Source organism: Triticum aestivum, chromosome 5D (genome assembly GCF_018294505.1).
Source record: "Triticum aestivum cultivar Chinese Spring chromosome 5D, IWGSC CS RefSeq v2.1, whole genome shotgun sequence".
Taxonomy (NCBI): Eukaryota; Viridiplantae; Streptophyta; class Magnoliopsida; order Poales; family Poaceae; genus Triticum; species Triticum aestivum.
In genome coordinates this window covers 555008977-555023268 of record NC_057808.1, presented here as the reverse complement: position 1 = coordinate 555023268, position 14292 = coordinate 555008977, and the positions used below count along the sequence as shown (strand labels likewise).

General features: G+C 44.1%; 1 long non-coding RNA gene and 1 pseudogene across 2 annotated transcripts; both read right to left on the bottom strand.

Annotated features, from left to right (window-relative positions):
• Nucleotides 1–468: 468 nt before the first annotated feature.
• On the bottom strand, nt 469–3074 carry LOC123126189 (uncharacterized). 2 transcript variants are annotated; one of them, XR_006461596.1, is made up of 8 exons: nt 2895–3074; nt 2582–2700; nt 2332–2403; nt 1947–2051; nt 1798–1865; nt 1543–1668; nt 1424–1480; nt 469–1275 (listed from the first exon to the last, which is right to left on the bottom strand). It is a non-coding gene; the product is annotated as an uncharacterized lncRNA (long non-coding RNA). The 2 variants fall into 2 exon arrangements; XR_006461595.1 differs by having other exon boundaries at nt 469–1668.
• A 3377-nt stretch (nt 3075–6451) lies between these two features.
• Nucleotides 6452–14292, bottom strand: part of LOC123121208 (uncharacterized) — a 36818-nt pseudogene continuing 28977 nt past the window's right edge.

Sequence of the window (14292 nt, the reverse complement as noted above, 5' to 3'; positions counted from 1 at the left end):
AGGCAACATGCATGTGATGCATGTCGAAAGTAGTACAATCCAAACTTGATCAAGTTAGGATTAATATTACTTTCGACATGCATCACATGTTGCCTTCACTTCAATCTAAGCCATATTTAGGCATAGCAGTACGTAGCGTTGGTAAACCAAGCACGAAGATATAAGAGAGGACACTTCTCTCTAATAGCTACCTAATAACAACCTAAATTAACCCCCAAAACCCCTAAATCAGCCCCTTTCAAAAAAAAAATCTCAGCTCCAGCCAGATGCTAACGCGTGGATGCCTATTGGTCCCGGTTGGTGTCACCAACCGGGACCAAAGGCCCCCCTGCCTGGGCTGGCCGCAGCAGCCACGTGGAGGACCTTCTGTCCCGGTTCATGTAAGAACCGGAACTAAAGGCCAAGGGCATTAGTAACGACCTTTTAGTCCCGGTTCACAAACCGGGACAGAAGGCCCTCACGAACCGGGACAATAGGCCCTTTTTCTACTAGTGAGACTACAACTACAGGAACAAAATAAAACAAACAAATCAACAAATCGATCAATCCTGTAAAAAATTATGCTAGTTCCTCGGCTATAAAAGAAAAACAATAATAAAACATCAAAAGAAAGAATTGGTCCATGAACTAATTTCCACCTAAATCAAAAGGAGGCAAGGCGCAAACCTTAAATACTTTAGCATCTTGCCTTCTCGCCGATGTTGTCCAACAGAAAACCATACAGAGTTTGCCCAAAATTTCAAAATAAATAGGGACAGGCATGCAAGTTTTACCAAATTCAAGGCCACCTGTTTTGGAACAAGAGTTAAAAATATCAATTTCCTTTCCAAATTTACAATTGTAACCTGTTAAAGAAAGGAGATGAGGAAAAAAGATGGTAATCACATAGGCGAGCACTTTCGATATTAACTCAGGTTCATGCTCATAGAAAGATTGGAAACAATTACTTGTATATGTAACTTTGTATGGCTTTATCCCATCCGCTGAACTATGTCCTTGATTTGGTCCATATATTAAATCATTTCAGCTTTTGTATTTGTGTCATAACAAACAACCGAAAGAATCTGGCCCTCTCTAATCTTGCAAACTACCTGTTATAATTAAGGATTTGCAGCAGTGATGCAATGCCTCTTTCGCCTCTGTCTAGAACCAACAATTCTGTTATAACATATTTTCCTCATAACTCTGCACTCCAGGCCAATTTCCACTTTTGGAGGGTTGCTAAAGTAAAATGATGCACCTACTGTTCCTCAAAAAAAATGATGCACCTACGTCCTGGCAAATCGTAGTGAATTGGACATTAAAAACAAATTTGGTATGTGAAGTCAGTTTACACAAGATAAACAGGAGAACCTTTTCATGAAACAAAAATATTAGCGGTGATGAAAATACTATCAGCCAAGTACTTCTGGGAGATGCTCACCGAAATATTAACAAAAAGACAAGGTTGCTTCTACATGCTATCCAAAATAACAGCGACCTGTAAACCAGCGAAACATCAAAATACAGAGATCCCACAAAAACCTTCAAGAAGCATTTTACCTTCAAACTGAGACCATGAACACTAAAGATGTCTTTCATGGCGTGTGAGTCGTATGGTAGAATGTAGGATCTATAGGCTGGCTGAGCCGACTGATGTAGGAAGTAGCTATCGCCAGCAATTTTATCCTGCTCAATAAATTCAGTTGTAACTTGTCAACATATTGTAAAGGATGTAAAAGGTGGATTACCAACTTAAAAGGAAAGAAAAAAATACTGGATTGGAGCACTTCACTATATTGTAAAAGATGCACTTACAAAATGTGCTTGCATTTTGGCACATTCTTGTTATTAAACTCGTGCTCTGTGAGATGAATGTTGGCTGCCTGCAGACACACTAAATATGTGATTTTCGCTAACTTTAGAGGGAAAGAAAGGCCATATTATCTCGGCGTAGAATTGATTACCCTCAAGGAGATGAGAAACTCTAATTGTTTGGGCATGAAGAATAACAATACAGTTCCTTTTCCTTTATCACCAGGTGCAGTACGTCCAAAATGATGAATGTAATCCTGAAAGTCAAATTCGAATAGCTTAGCACAGTCCGAATATGAGAGGAATTCCTGGAAGTACCTCTGGTTCATCTGCTGGGGGATCCTAAAACAAGACCGTATATGATCATTAGGTTAGTACGTACCTGGAAAAATATTCGGTGGCACTCAATTAGAGATACATATTTGTAAGTGCTAACTACTCCCGAGAACCAACTCGGAGACTTCTTGGTTAAACCTCCTTATGTCTTCAGTGAGGTAAAAACAAAAATAAGCGTGGCAATTTCAGTATGAATCTCACCTATCAAGGCGAGGAGGTCAGCTCGGATGACCACGAGGAGCTTGAGCCCGCCAGATGAGAAGATCAACTCAGCTACAGAAAATCAATTTGACATATTGGAAGGAGCAGAAGGAGAGATCTCATATCCATGCCAAAATCACGATCAAATCCATCACAAGCAGTGAAAGAGTACCGTAACCAAACAATTAAAATGGGCAATTCAACAACATTAAAAAATGAATTTGGAAGAGGAGGAATCAATATTCCTCACCTTAAGCATGGAAGAAGGGTGTCCTGCCTGGCAAAGTGGCGGCGGGTGGCAGGAGGTGCGAGGCGGTTCCGTGCTCCAATCTGCGACCGGGCAATGGCGGCGACATGGGCGACGGGAGCCTGTTGATGCAAGAGAGTTAAATATGCAGTCGGACACAATCAAGAAGGGGGAAGGAGGGGATCGGGGCCGAAGAAAGGGAAGGGGCAGCGGATCGGCCCTTGGGAACGAGCTTGGTGCAAGCGGCGGCGGCGGCAATGGATTGGAGGTAGTCGCAGAAGAAGGTGAGTGAGGGGGCGGCGAGGACGGACAGGACCTTCTTGCAAGCCTCCACGTACGAATGTAGCTCGCCCAGCTTGGAACGATCCATTGCTCTCCCTCGCGCTCTCGCTCTTGCCCCTTCCAGGCGAGGGTTAGGGTTTCTCCTTGGGTAGGAGGAAGGATGCGGGGTGGCGTCTTCAGCCTAAGCGGGGCATGCGGACGGGGAGTTACCGTGATTTGGGGGTCGCAGGGTTTGCGTACAACGAAGTTGCCGCAGTGGCGCGTGGAAATTTCTTTTCGTCCGCAGATGATTCGTCTGCCTATTATAATTGCTAATTGCACCCCGGATATCTTGTTAGATTAATCTAATCTGTTAGATTTCATTGACTTAGATAATCCAACGACCATAATTAACCAGTGTACATTGAACGGGTGTCCGTAAGAAAGAAAACGTTTGCTTTTCTAATAGTAGTAGAGATTATATTACTGCAAGAACATGAATTTGCATTTATAATCTAGGCAACAAGTACCATTACTTATATAGGAAAAATATGGCAACAAAAAACAATCTCAAGATAACTGCAGTAACATTAATTTGCTAGAAAAATAAAAAAAATTCTGCGGTAATAACAACACCTGACATGTAGTATTAGTTCAGTACTTCAGTTCAGAAGGTAATTAAGATTTATAATCAAGCCATGCACAATCCCTGATCATCTATTGATCAGCGGAAAATCCTAGCTCAGGACAAGCCCTCATGCTGTGCGGATCATCCGAACCTACTCTGGAAGAGGTCTTTAGATTGGACCGAAGCCGGGAGAACAAAATATATAGTTCTTTAAATGGTACTGCATGCAGATACATATAGGATAGTCCTTACGGATGACATGAAAAGAATTACCAATCTTACTCAGAAATGTCAAAATTCTCGACAAAAATCATGCAAATACATTTTGTGCACTGGAGGCCAAAAGTATGCAACAGATAACGAAATAAAAACTTCCAAGATCATTAGGCAGCAATACAACACCATTTCCGTACTTACCTGAACATGTATCTCAAAATCCAGTTTACAAGTTATACTCGTCACTTCGTCGGTAACATTGCTTTCCTAAAAAAATGAACGCTAACCAAATTCACTAAATTAATAAAGGCATATCAGTGAGACAGCATGCACATACCATCACCATCTCTACTTCTTTAGAGTGAGACCAACCACTGGCTCTAGACACGTCAACATTATTAACTCATGAGAGATGAATTCAGATTTGGGAGAGCAAACTGTAAAGTTTTCAAAATGGTAAGACTAAGCTCCTCTCTACAGATGCATTGTCAAGAAAATTAAACAACAAAGCACATGGTTCTTAATGAAGCTGTAAGACTGAAGGTTCATTGCAAGACATCAAACTGTATTTTTAATCAAATTAGACAACAGAGCAAATGGTTACTACTGCTGCTGCAAGAATTGAAGGTTCATTACAAGTTTACAACATAATCCATCATCCAATTACGCACGCGAACAACATGGGGAGACTGTCAAGCTTACTGGAAAAAGCTAAAAGCAATATGAGAAATCAAGCAAGCACCACTGCACCAAAAGGGCCACTATGTAGTGATATAATTCATCAGAAGACCCCTGCCGCCTAAGCTTGTCATCTTTCTTGTTGATGAGAGTGCCCGCCTGCCCTTAAGCATATTTAACCATACCTTGTCAATGCGCCACGTCATTGGGCATCACCCTTTCTGCAAACATAAATTTGCCAGTCTGATTCCAAAAAGGGGATGACATGATACGATATAAATAGCCAATTAAATTAGCATAGTTAGTTATAATTACATATCACCCTAACTTTGCTGGGGAACATTTAAAAATGGAACTTTATATCTGATTAGACATCGATCGTTTTGTTTGTTCCACTAACTTATTTGCTGTATAACTTAACAGGTGTTCCCAAATCACAATGAATTAAATGACATATAAATACAACTATACCTTGTCGATTGTAGAAACTCATGTATGGAATCACAGCATCTAAATTTTCTCTCTTCCCTATCTTCTTCCATCGCTGCGAATCGACGTTAATCTCATAGATGCCCAGCACCGTGGTGAGGAAAATGACATCACCGCCTTCCACGGATCCAACTACTCTAATTGTTTCCACAGGATTTTGGATGGGGAGAATGCTCATGAGATTGATAATTGTACGTTGACTCCATGAGGCAACTCCGTTGGAATCCATCAGTCTGGACCATAGGTAGAAGGTTGATCCATTGACATGTGCATACCCCAAACTGTCATCCTCCATCGCCATGAGGATAGAGGAAGTGACAGTTTCGGAATCCTCAATCGGTGCACCAATCAGTGATAAGCTATTAGAGCTCAAGTCATACTTGAGAATTTCTTCACTATCGTCTTTAAGAGACTGAATCATGAAGTGAAGTGCTTCTTGGATGAGGACAGGGGGGATTGGCCTGATGAATGCATCGGCTGGAAGATGAAGAAGAGGGCATGGCTCGCTCCACCGATCACATGGAGGGCATGGCTTGCTCCAGTCGCCGGGCTCTGGCAAGGACACACAAGCGAATGCAGCACAATCATCATCATCCCCATCTTCTCCCATTTCCACGCCGACAAAAACCACCTGGAACGGAGCCGCGTGACAAGTGTGGTGGTCACAGCCGCTAACGGCGCAGAGCACGGCAACCCCGCGGCTGTTGTCTGCCAGGTTGGGCCAGTCCAGCCCCCTCCGGCAGCCCGTCATGGGGTCCCAGACGAGGAGCGCGGAGTAACGCGCATCCCCAAGAAGGACGCGGCCATGGCGGCAGTCCCACGCAGAGTAGTCGTAGTCGTCCCATTCGTCGTCGGGAATGCGCGCGCCGAATTTCGCGGTCGACGTGAAGCGTGGGACGGGACCTTTTTCGCCCCAGTGGCAGCCCTCCAGCCAGAAACCACGAAGGAAGCCGAGCATGGGGGGAGCTCCATGGTGGTCGTGGTAGCGACCGCGGAAGCGAGGGCCGGAGAGGAGGCCGAGCCAGAACTTGCTGGAGAGGGAGGCGCGCACGAGGCACGCGGGCTCGTCCGGCGGGAGGCGGAGGAAGATCTCCTCGAGGAGCTCGCCCGGCAGTGATGCTGGTGGCGGGGGCGGCGGCGGCATGGTGGGTGACGGCGGCGAGGGTTTCAATTGGGAGGGGATCGATGAGGAGTGTGGTCTGTGGGAGGGTTTCAATTGGGAGGGGATCGATGAAGGGTGTGTGGTCTGGCGGCGAGGGTTTCAATTTCACGGTCCGCTTCAGTTCAGTTGAGTTGTGCGTGGGCCGTGGGGTTTGGCTGATCGAACTATATGCTAGTCTATAAGCTGCTGGAGTTTTTGCAATTAAGGATATTTTCTAAATATATGCTGGCTGGGTGATAGACTGATAGTGATGATCCAACCTCTGCCACCATAACCTCGGTGAGGGCCCGGCCTCCTCGGAGGGCTCGGCCAAGAGCTCGTCAAACATCTGATCATTCTCCTTTGATTCGAACCACGTTTAGTTCACGGCGATGAACTGTGGGTTCTTTGCGATGAGCTTGGCCATGTAGGCCGAATCGGCGCGCTCAGTCTCGAGCTTCTATGGGGGTGTCGGCAAGGAAATATGCTTTGTCGGGCTCTCGAAGTAGCAGAGCTCAAGCATGTCGTACGCGTGTGCCGCCTCCTCCGCGGCGGCGAACATGTCGAGCCACCTCTTCTCCGCCCTATCTGAATTTGGGATTTTCGTTGCCCAAGTGCCCATGGCAGCTAGCATGCCTCGGGCCTTTGGCGGTAAGTCGCTGCTACATGGAGCTCAAGGAAGCGGTGGCGGCCCGAATTAGAGGTCGAAGGCGTAGCGAGCACTCGGGGTGGATGCACAGACCCGTTCCGGCTTCACGTCGATGAACTGGTCTCAGCTTGATGCGTCAATTCCAGCGATGGTAGTGGCTGGCGAATGAATCGAAGTGTGGCGGGAGGTAGGCAGGGGCTGCGGGGTGCACGTGGGCATGTGCGGTGATCACCGGAGGCAAGTAGGGCATTAAATATATAATGTTGAATGTTAAAAAAATATTTGATTTTAACTTTTTTTTGCAAATTTTGAAAACCATGATTTCTTTCAATTGTTCTTAGATTTCAAATAAAGGTCAAAAACTTAATGTCCATGGACTTTAAATATATTATCGAATTTAACACCCTTACAGATGGGCCCAAGCGACCCAGTACCCCACAACCCCTGACGCATCGGGAGGTTCCAAATCTAGGGAGTTTAGTATCCTAACTAATAGGCGGAAGCGTGGTGGCACGTCACGCCCGTCAGGAAGTCAGGAAGCCTGAGCAGAGCTATGCCTCTTTTTGCAATGTCGAAGGAGTCTTTTTGTAATGTGTCGCTGAATGTGAAAGAGATTACAAAAAGGTTTGTTGAATCGGGCTAGTGCGTAATTTATTTTGAGATCTCCGTAGTACACTAACACTAAAAGTAGACAGAGATATGTGTCCATCTAACATCCAAACATATCAGGAGGACTTGATCAGGATTTTTTTCATCGAAACAATAGATGAACAGCTAATGATATTCATTTTTACAACAAAAATCTCCTGCCGAAGCTGCGGAAATGCAAGACGTGAAACATCAAAACCAGCAGAGGCAGTGGTTCCAGCACACTTACTCCCAACGGCCTCGGTAAGGACTCCTTCCAGTGGTCATCCTCAAGGCTTGCCGGCTGGGGCACCGGTGGAGCCGACACAGTTACCCCCTGCCTTGCCCAGATGTTGACACAGCTAATGCGGCGACAGGTCAGGCAGCATTGGCAGGAATGACTCCTCCAAGTGGTTGTCCATGTGGCTTGCTGGCGAAGCTAGTGGTGGCACTGGCACACTTACCCCCATTACCCTATCTGGATGTGGATGCGGAAGATGTTGGGACGGAAGATTCGTTTCTTCGAGTAGGAGTGGAGAATGTGAGCTGTGGGGGGCTTATGTTATAAGTGGTGGAAGTGCTACAGGCGGTTTCATTTCAAAAACTGCCTCCATTTTTTCCTAAAATATAGACAGTTTCAAAATCACAACCGCCTCTGATGTTTACTATAGGCGATTTCAAATTTCAACCTCCTCGACCACATAAATAACCACCTTCGATGGAATATTACAGACGGATTTGGAACATGGGGACACAACCATCTCCGGGGCCGCTGATAATGCCCGTTTTTTCTATTAGTGCCGGCACGCAAGGCCCATTCTGAAACGGAAAAGAAGCGGCTACAGATGAAAGGTCCGTCACACATCCAGGGGAGCCTCAACTTGATAGCTCTCCACCAAAAAATGGTATATGCAACCCCAAGGTCAATTTTGTCTCTAGGTGCATCTAGATTCATTAATCATGTTCTTTTCTCTTGTAGAAAAGACAACCGCCTAGGGGCCAAGTTAATATCGTGCGGGCATGGGAACATGGCCATAGGGGAAGGGGCAGGGGTATTGCTAAAACAAAATATTGTTCTTTCAAAAAAATGGTGTTTATATAATTCCATATAGAAATATATGTCACCAATCTTGAAGCGCCATAGAATTTGGAGAATTTTAAATATATGTCATTCGTTTTTCATGGAGAGCATGGAAGTATTTCTTTTTTAGTATGTACTTTTAGTAAAACAGCCCATATATTAACTAGAAAGAGAATTGCAATCATCTGTTACACAAGACACCACACATTGAGGAACAGAACCCACTAACATAGCATCAGATTGAACACCAGAGCAAAACTTAGCAATCTCATGTGCACTTTGTTCGCCCCTCTCCTTTTCTTTAGAAGTTTAAAACTAAGGAACAAGTTAATAACTCGGGAGTGTTTCTCGCTTCAAATGAACCAGTGAAAACCTATTGCCCACACAAATATGCATGCACAATAGAACAATTAGTCTCCACAATGAATCAACCAAGTCCAGTCCGGAGCAGGGATTCCGACTTGTAGCACTGTTGTTCCATTACTAAAACAGAATATTCACTAAAATAAACATTATGGAGTTCATGCATTCCATAAAGAACTAGATGCAAATCATTAAGCAGTAGAATTTGAAATCATGTCTACACAAATGTGTTATTTTTTTTCATGGATATCATGAAGTATTCCTTTTTTAGCTTCTACCTTTTGATTTCTCATACATAAAAACACATAGCTTCATAGTTGATTTTTTTTTTCTTTTGCAAGATCCATGGTTGACGTTGAATGAAAAAATTTCACCCTCGTACAGTTTCAACGTGAACCAATCTTGATTTTTTGTCGTTTGACATTCTATTTCTGTATATTTATCCACCCATTTCTTGAGCTGGTGACATAATGTTTCTTTGGTTATCCAGGTTCATAAACATGCAAAAAAAGATGGAAGTGACTATGGTGTGTAGCAGCTCTATGCCATAATTAACATCATATATCTTACTAAAGCCGGTTGAATGCACTAATATAGATCCAAATATGGGAGATAGGTGAATGCAAATAAAGAGGCAACTTGAAAGGCAATTTATTTGTTCCATGAAGGAAGAACAAGATTAACTATCCACCAGATATTTGGAACAGAGCCATACCTCTTTCTCATATATAGGTAAAGAAAAATGTAGAGAAACGTGTGTTCATGATTTTGAGTAAAGGATCCTATCTAAGGAAAATCCACGAACAACAAAGCAGTTGCAGTGATTACTCTGACCAAACATATGAACATCTTCGTCTCACATGGACATTGCAGTGCACTACTTGTTATGTGCACTGCAGGCCAAAAATTTACATGCAATAGATAACGAACTACTCAAGATATTTGTGCACTTTTGTGGAGCTATTGAAGAGAAATAAAAGCTAACAAGATCTTCAGGCAGCAATACAACACCATATCTGTAGTTACCTAAACATGTAGCTCAAGATACAGTTTACATGTTGTACTCACCGGTATCATTGCTTTGCTAAAAAAACACTAACTAAATTCACTAAATTAATTAAGGCATATCAGTGAGACAGCATGCAACCATCACCATCTCTATTTCTTTAGGGCGAGACAAACCACTAGCTCTAGACATGTCATCGTTATTCACTCTTGAGGAATGAATTTAGATTTGGGAGAGCAAACTGTCAAATGGCAAGGCTAAGCTACTGTCTGCAGATGCATTGTCAAGAAAATTAAACAATGACGCACACGGTTTCTAATGCAGCTCCAAGAACTGAAGATTCATTATATCATAATCCATTCACCCACTTACGCACACCAACGACATGGGGAAACAACAAGCTTACTGACAAAAGCCAAGAACAATATGAGAAATCAAGCAAGCACTACTGCACCAAAAGGGCTACTAAATAGTGACATAATTCATCACAAGACCCCTGTCACCTCCAAGCTTGTCATCTTTCTTGATGAGAGTGGGCTCCCGCCCTTAAGCATACTCAGCCATACCTTATGAATGTGCGCGTCACTAGGCACCGCATCACCCTTTCTGCAAACATAGATTTGTCGGTGCGATTCCAAAAAGGGGGGTGACATCATACTATATAAATTGCCAATTAAGTAATATAGTTGTAATTGCATAGCAGCCAAAGTTCAGATGGGAACATTTGAAATGTAACTTTATATCTGATTAGAGATTCATTCGTTTGTTTCTTCCACTAACTTATATGGAGTATTACTTAACAGTTGTCCCCAAATCCCAACAAAGGGTATAAATACAACTATACCTTGTGGATTGTAGAAACTCATGTATGGAATCAAAGCATGGAATTTCCCTCTCTTCCATATCTTCTTCCATCGCTGCAACTTGACATTAATATCGTAGATTCCCAGGTCTGTGGTCATGAAAACAGAATCACTGACCTCAGTGGATCCAATCAGTCTAAGTCTTTCCTCGGAATTTCGATTAGAGATAAGATTCTTGAGACGGATAACTGTATGTTGACTCCATGACACAGCTGTGTTGGAATTCATCTGTCTTGACCACTGGTAGAGGGTAAACATGCCCACATATGCAAATCCCAAACTGCCATCTTCCATGGCCATGAGGATAACGGTAACAGCAATGTCAGGCCCCACAAGCGGCGCATCAACCAATGATAAGAAATTAGATCTCAAGTTGTACTTGAGAATTTCTACGTGACCATCATCATGGTCATACTCAACCATGAAGTGAAGTGATTCTTCAACAAGGACAGGGGCATTCGCGTGATTAACGCATCGGCTGCAATGTCAAGACCAGAGCATGGCTCGCCCCACAAATCAGATTGAGGGAACGGCTTGCTCCAGCCACCCACCTCAGGCAAGCAAATGCACGCTTGTGCAACTCAACTATCACCATCATCTTCCCTGGTGTCCACGGAGACAAAGACCACCTGGAAGGGGCCGGCATGACACGCACCATGGTCACAGCCGCTCAGAGCGCAGAGCACTACGACCCCATAGCTGTGGTCCGACAGGTCGGGCCCGGGCAGCTTCCTCTAGCGGCCCATCATGGGGTCCCAAACGACGAGCGCTTCCGCCATGGCAAAAGTCTCATTATCAACAAGGAGAATGCGACCATGGCGTCAATCCCACGCAGCGTACTCAAAAAAACCCAGTCATCGTCGGGAATGCGCGCGCCAAACTTTGCGGTGGAGGTGAAGTGCGGGATGTGGTCGCATTCCTTAAGGAATCCCTAACAGGTATGAAGGAACCCCAAGACCAAGGGGGTGCGTTGACGGGGCACATTGCCATTTGCCATGGCAGATGGCAAAGGCACGGTCGGCGGATGGCAAAGGGCCGGCTGAATAAACTACGGTAAAGGCTTCTTTGCCATCTGCTGGCAGATGGCAAAGAGCCTGTAGCCTTTGCCATCAGCTGGCGGATGGCAAAGCCTCTGGACGGCAAAGGAACGGGGTTAGCCATGTTAGGAGGCTAACGGCGTGCTTTGCCATCTGCCAGCAGATGGCAAAGGCTGCAGGCTTGTTGCCATCTGCCAGCAGACGGCAAAGGCTACAGGCTCTTTGCCATCCTACAGGCTCTTTGCCATCCGCGAGCTGATGGCAAAGACTGTAGGCTCTTTGCCATCCGCCAGCTGATGGCAAAGGCTGCAGTCTCTTTGGCATCTGCCAGCCGATGGCAAAGGATGCAAGCTCTTTGCCATCTGCTGGCAGACGGCAAAGAGACCAAATAGGCCAGACGAGCGCTTCCCAGGTTGGCCTCTTTGCCATCTGCCAGCTGATGGCAAAGCTCTTTGCCATCGGCCAGCAGATGGCAAAGTGCCTATATTGCTCCATTTAATTTTGTTTTTTCTTATATCAATTCATTTTCACAAAAAATCAAACATATATATATATATGACCAATATAGCATATTCAACACATATTACCAATAGTCATGAACACATATATATCCAACACATATCCAACACTTGTTACCAATAGTAGCAAGTTTCATCCATACATATACATAGTTTCATCAATATTACACAGTTTCATCATAGGTAGCAAGTTTCACAAAGTCAAAACAAAAACTAAAGACAAGCACTCCATCAACCCAAGCTTCCGTGATCTGAAGCAAATCTGCAAAATGGGAAAGAAGAAAGTTAGAAGAAGAAGATTATTATGATGCAACTAAAATGTGAAGATTATTATGATGCAACTTATATCTGTAAAATAGGTCATTTTGGAGCTAAGTATGGTTATTATGTCATTTTTGAGCTAGCTAAGCATACTAAGTCATTTTGGTGTAAAAATGCTAAGTAAGGTCATTTTGGAGCTCATAAGTTTATTATGTCATTTTGGAGGTAGCTAAGCATATGAAGTCATTTCGGAGCTAAAATATGTCATTTCGTAAGCATATTATGTCATTTTAGAGCTAGCTAAGCATATTAAGTCATTTTGGAGAAAAAATGCTAAGTATAGGTCATTTTAGAGCTATCCTAGGTTAAATAGGCCATTTTTGAGCTAGCTAAGCATATTAAGTCATTTTGGAGGAAAAATGCTAAGTATAGGTCATTTTAGAGCTATCCTAGGTTAAATAGGTCATTTTGGAGCTAATTAAGCTTATTATGTCATTTTTGAGCTAGCTAAGCATATTAAGTCATTTTGGAGGAAACAAATTGCTAAGTATAGGTCATTTTAGAGCTATCCTGGGTTAAATAGGTCATTTTGGAGCTAATTAAGGTTATTATGTCATTTTGGAGGAAAAAGTGCTAAGTATAGGTCATTTTAGAGCTATCCTAGGTTAAATAGGTCATTTTGGAGCTAATTAAGGTTATTATGTCATTTTGGAGGAAAAAGTGCCAAGTATAGGTCATTTTGGAGCTAAATAGGTCATTTCTTAAGCTAATTATGCATTTGTTAAGCAAAGCACTAGGGAAAACTTACCGTCAACCCGTAGGTGAAGGATCGGGGTTCTTGCTCGCGGTAGTGGCAGACGGAGGAGGACCGGGGTTCTTGCTCGCGCTAGTGGCAGACATCGATGCTTGTCGGGGGTTATGATGCACCAAATTAAAGATCATTTGCAATGTCTCGTTAGCATGATGCAACTCAAATGTGAAGACTAATAAGTAATGTCCATTCAAATGAAACTAACCGTGCCCGCCGGAGCAATGACTGGCATCGGCGGAGGGGTCTGACCGTTCTTCTCACACATGGACTGCACCTTTGGTTTTGACGAGTCAGTCATATTAGTTACTAATGAAAGGAACATTACGTGCATGATTTAGCTAATATGCAGAAGAAACTTACCGCGAAGAGCTCGTATATTGCCCGGTTAGCCAAGTCGTTCCGGTTCCTCTCCTCCTCCAAAAGCCTAGCCGTCCTTTCCTCAATCTCCCTCTCCCTCTCCGCCGCCTGCCTCCTTTCCTCCTCTAGAAGCTCCTGGGTCTTCGCTCTCTCTTCCTCAATAGCAGCCTGCAACACCACTCCTCTTTAGAATTGTAATCATCGACGGTCGCACACATAATGTAATGGAGGAAAGGAAAGGTATCTGATTCTGTATAACTAACCTTGATTTCTAGATCCATTGGCCGTGGACGAGGCCTTATCTCAGGATCGGAGCTCGTCTGGCGCCTCTTGATCTGCGGGAGAGTGCTAGTACAACGTATCAGTCCATCCCCAATGGCTAACAAGCCATGGTGCCTCCCGCCACAAAATATCATCACCAGCTCTGGATCAATAGGCTGGCTCGGGTTAAAGTTTGGCCCTTTCCTCGCCTTCCCCTCGTCTTTGTACCTCACGAGCTTGTTGTGGGAGGCGCGGTTGGTGAAGTTCTTTGGATCATCGAGATCAGACTCAGAGAATGCCTTGGCCTTCTTATACGGCGCACTATGGGCCATGGCATAGAGGTCGAACAGCTCTGGCACATCCGTCTTGTTGTGTCGCGCCTAAAAGAGAGGAACAAAGTATTAGTTAAGGGCTCAAGCTAGCATGAAGAATGAATTTGCATGAATCATGAAGCAAACCACATACCC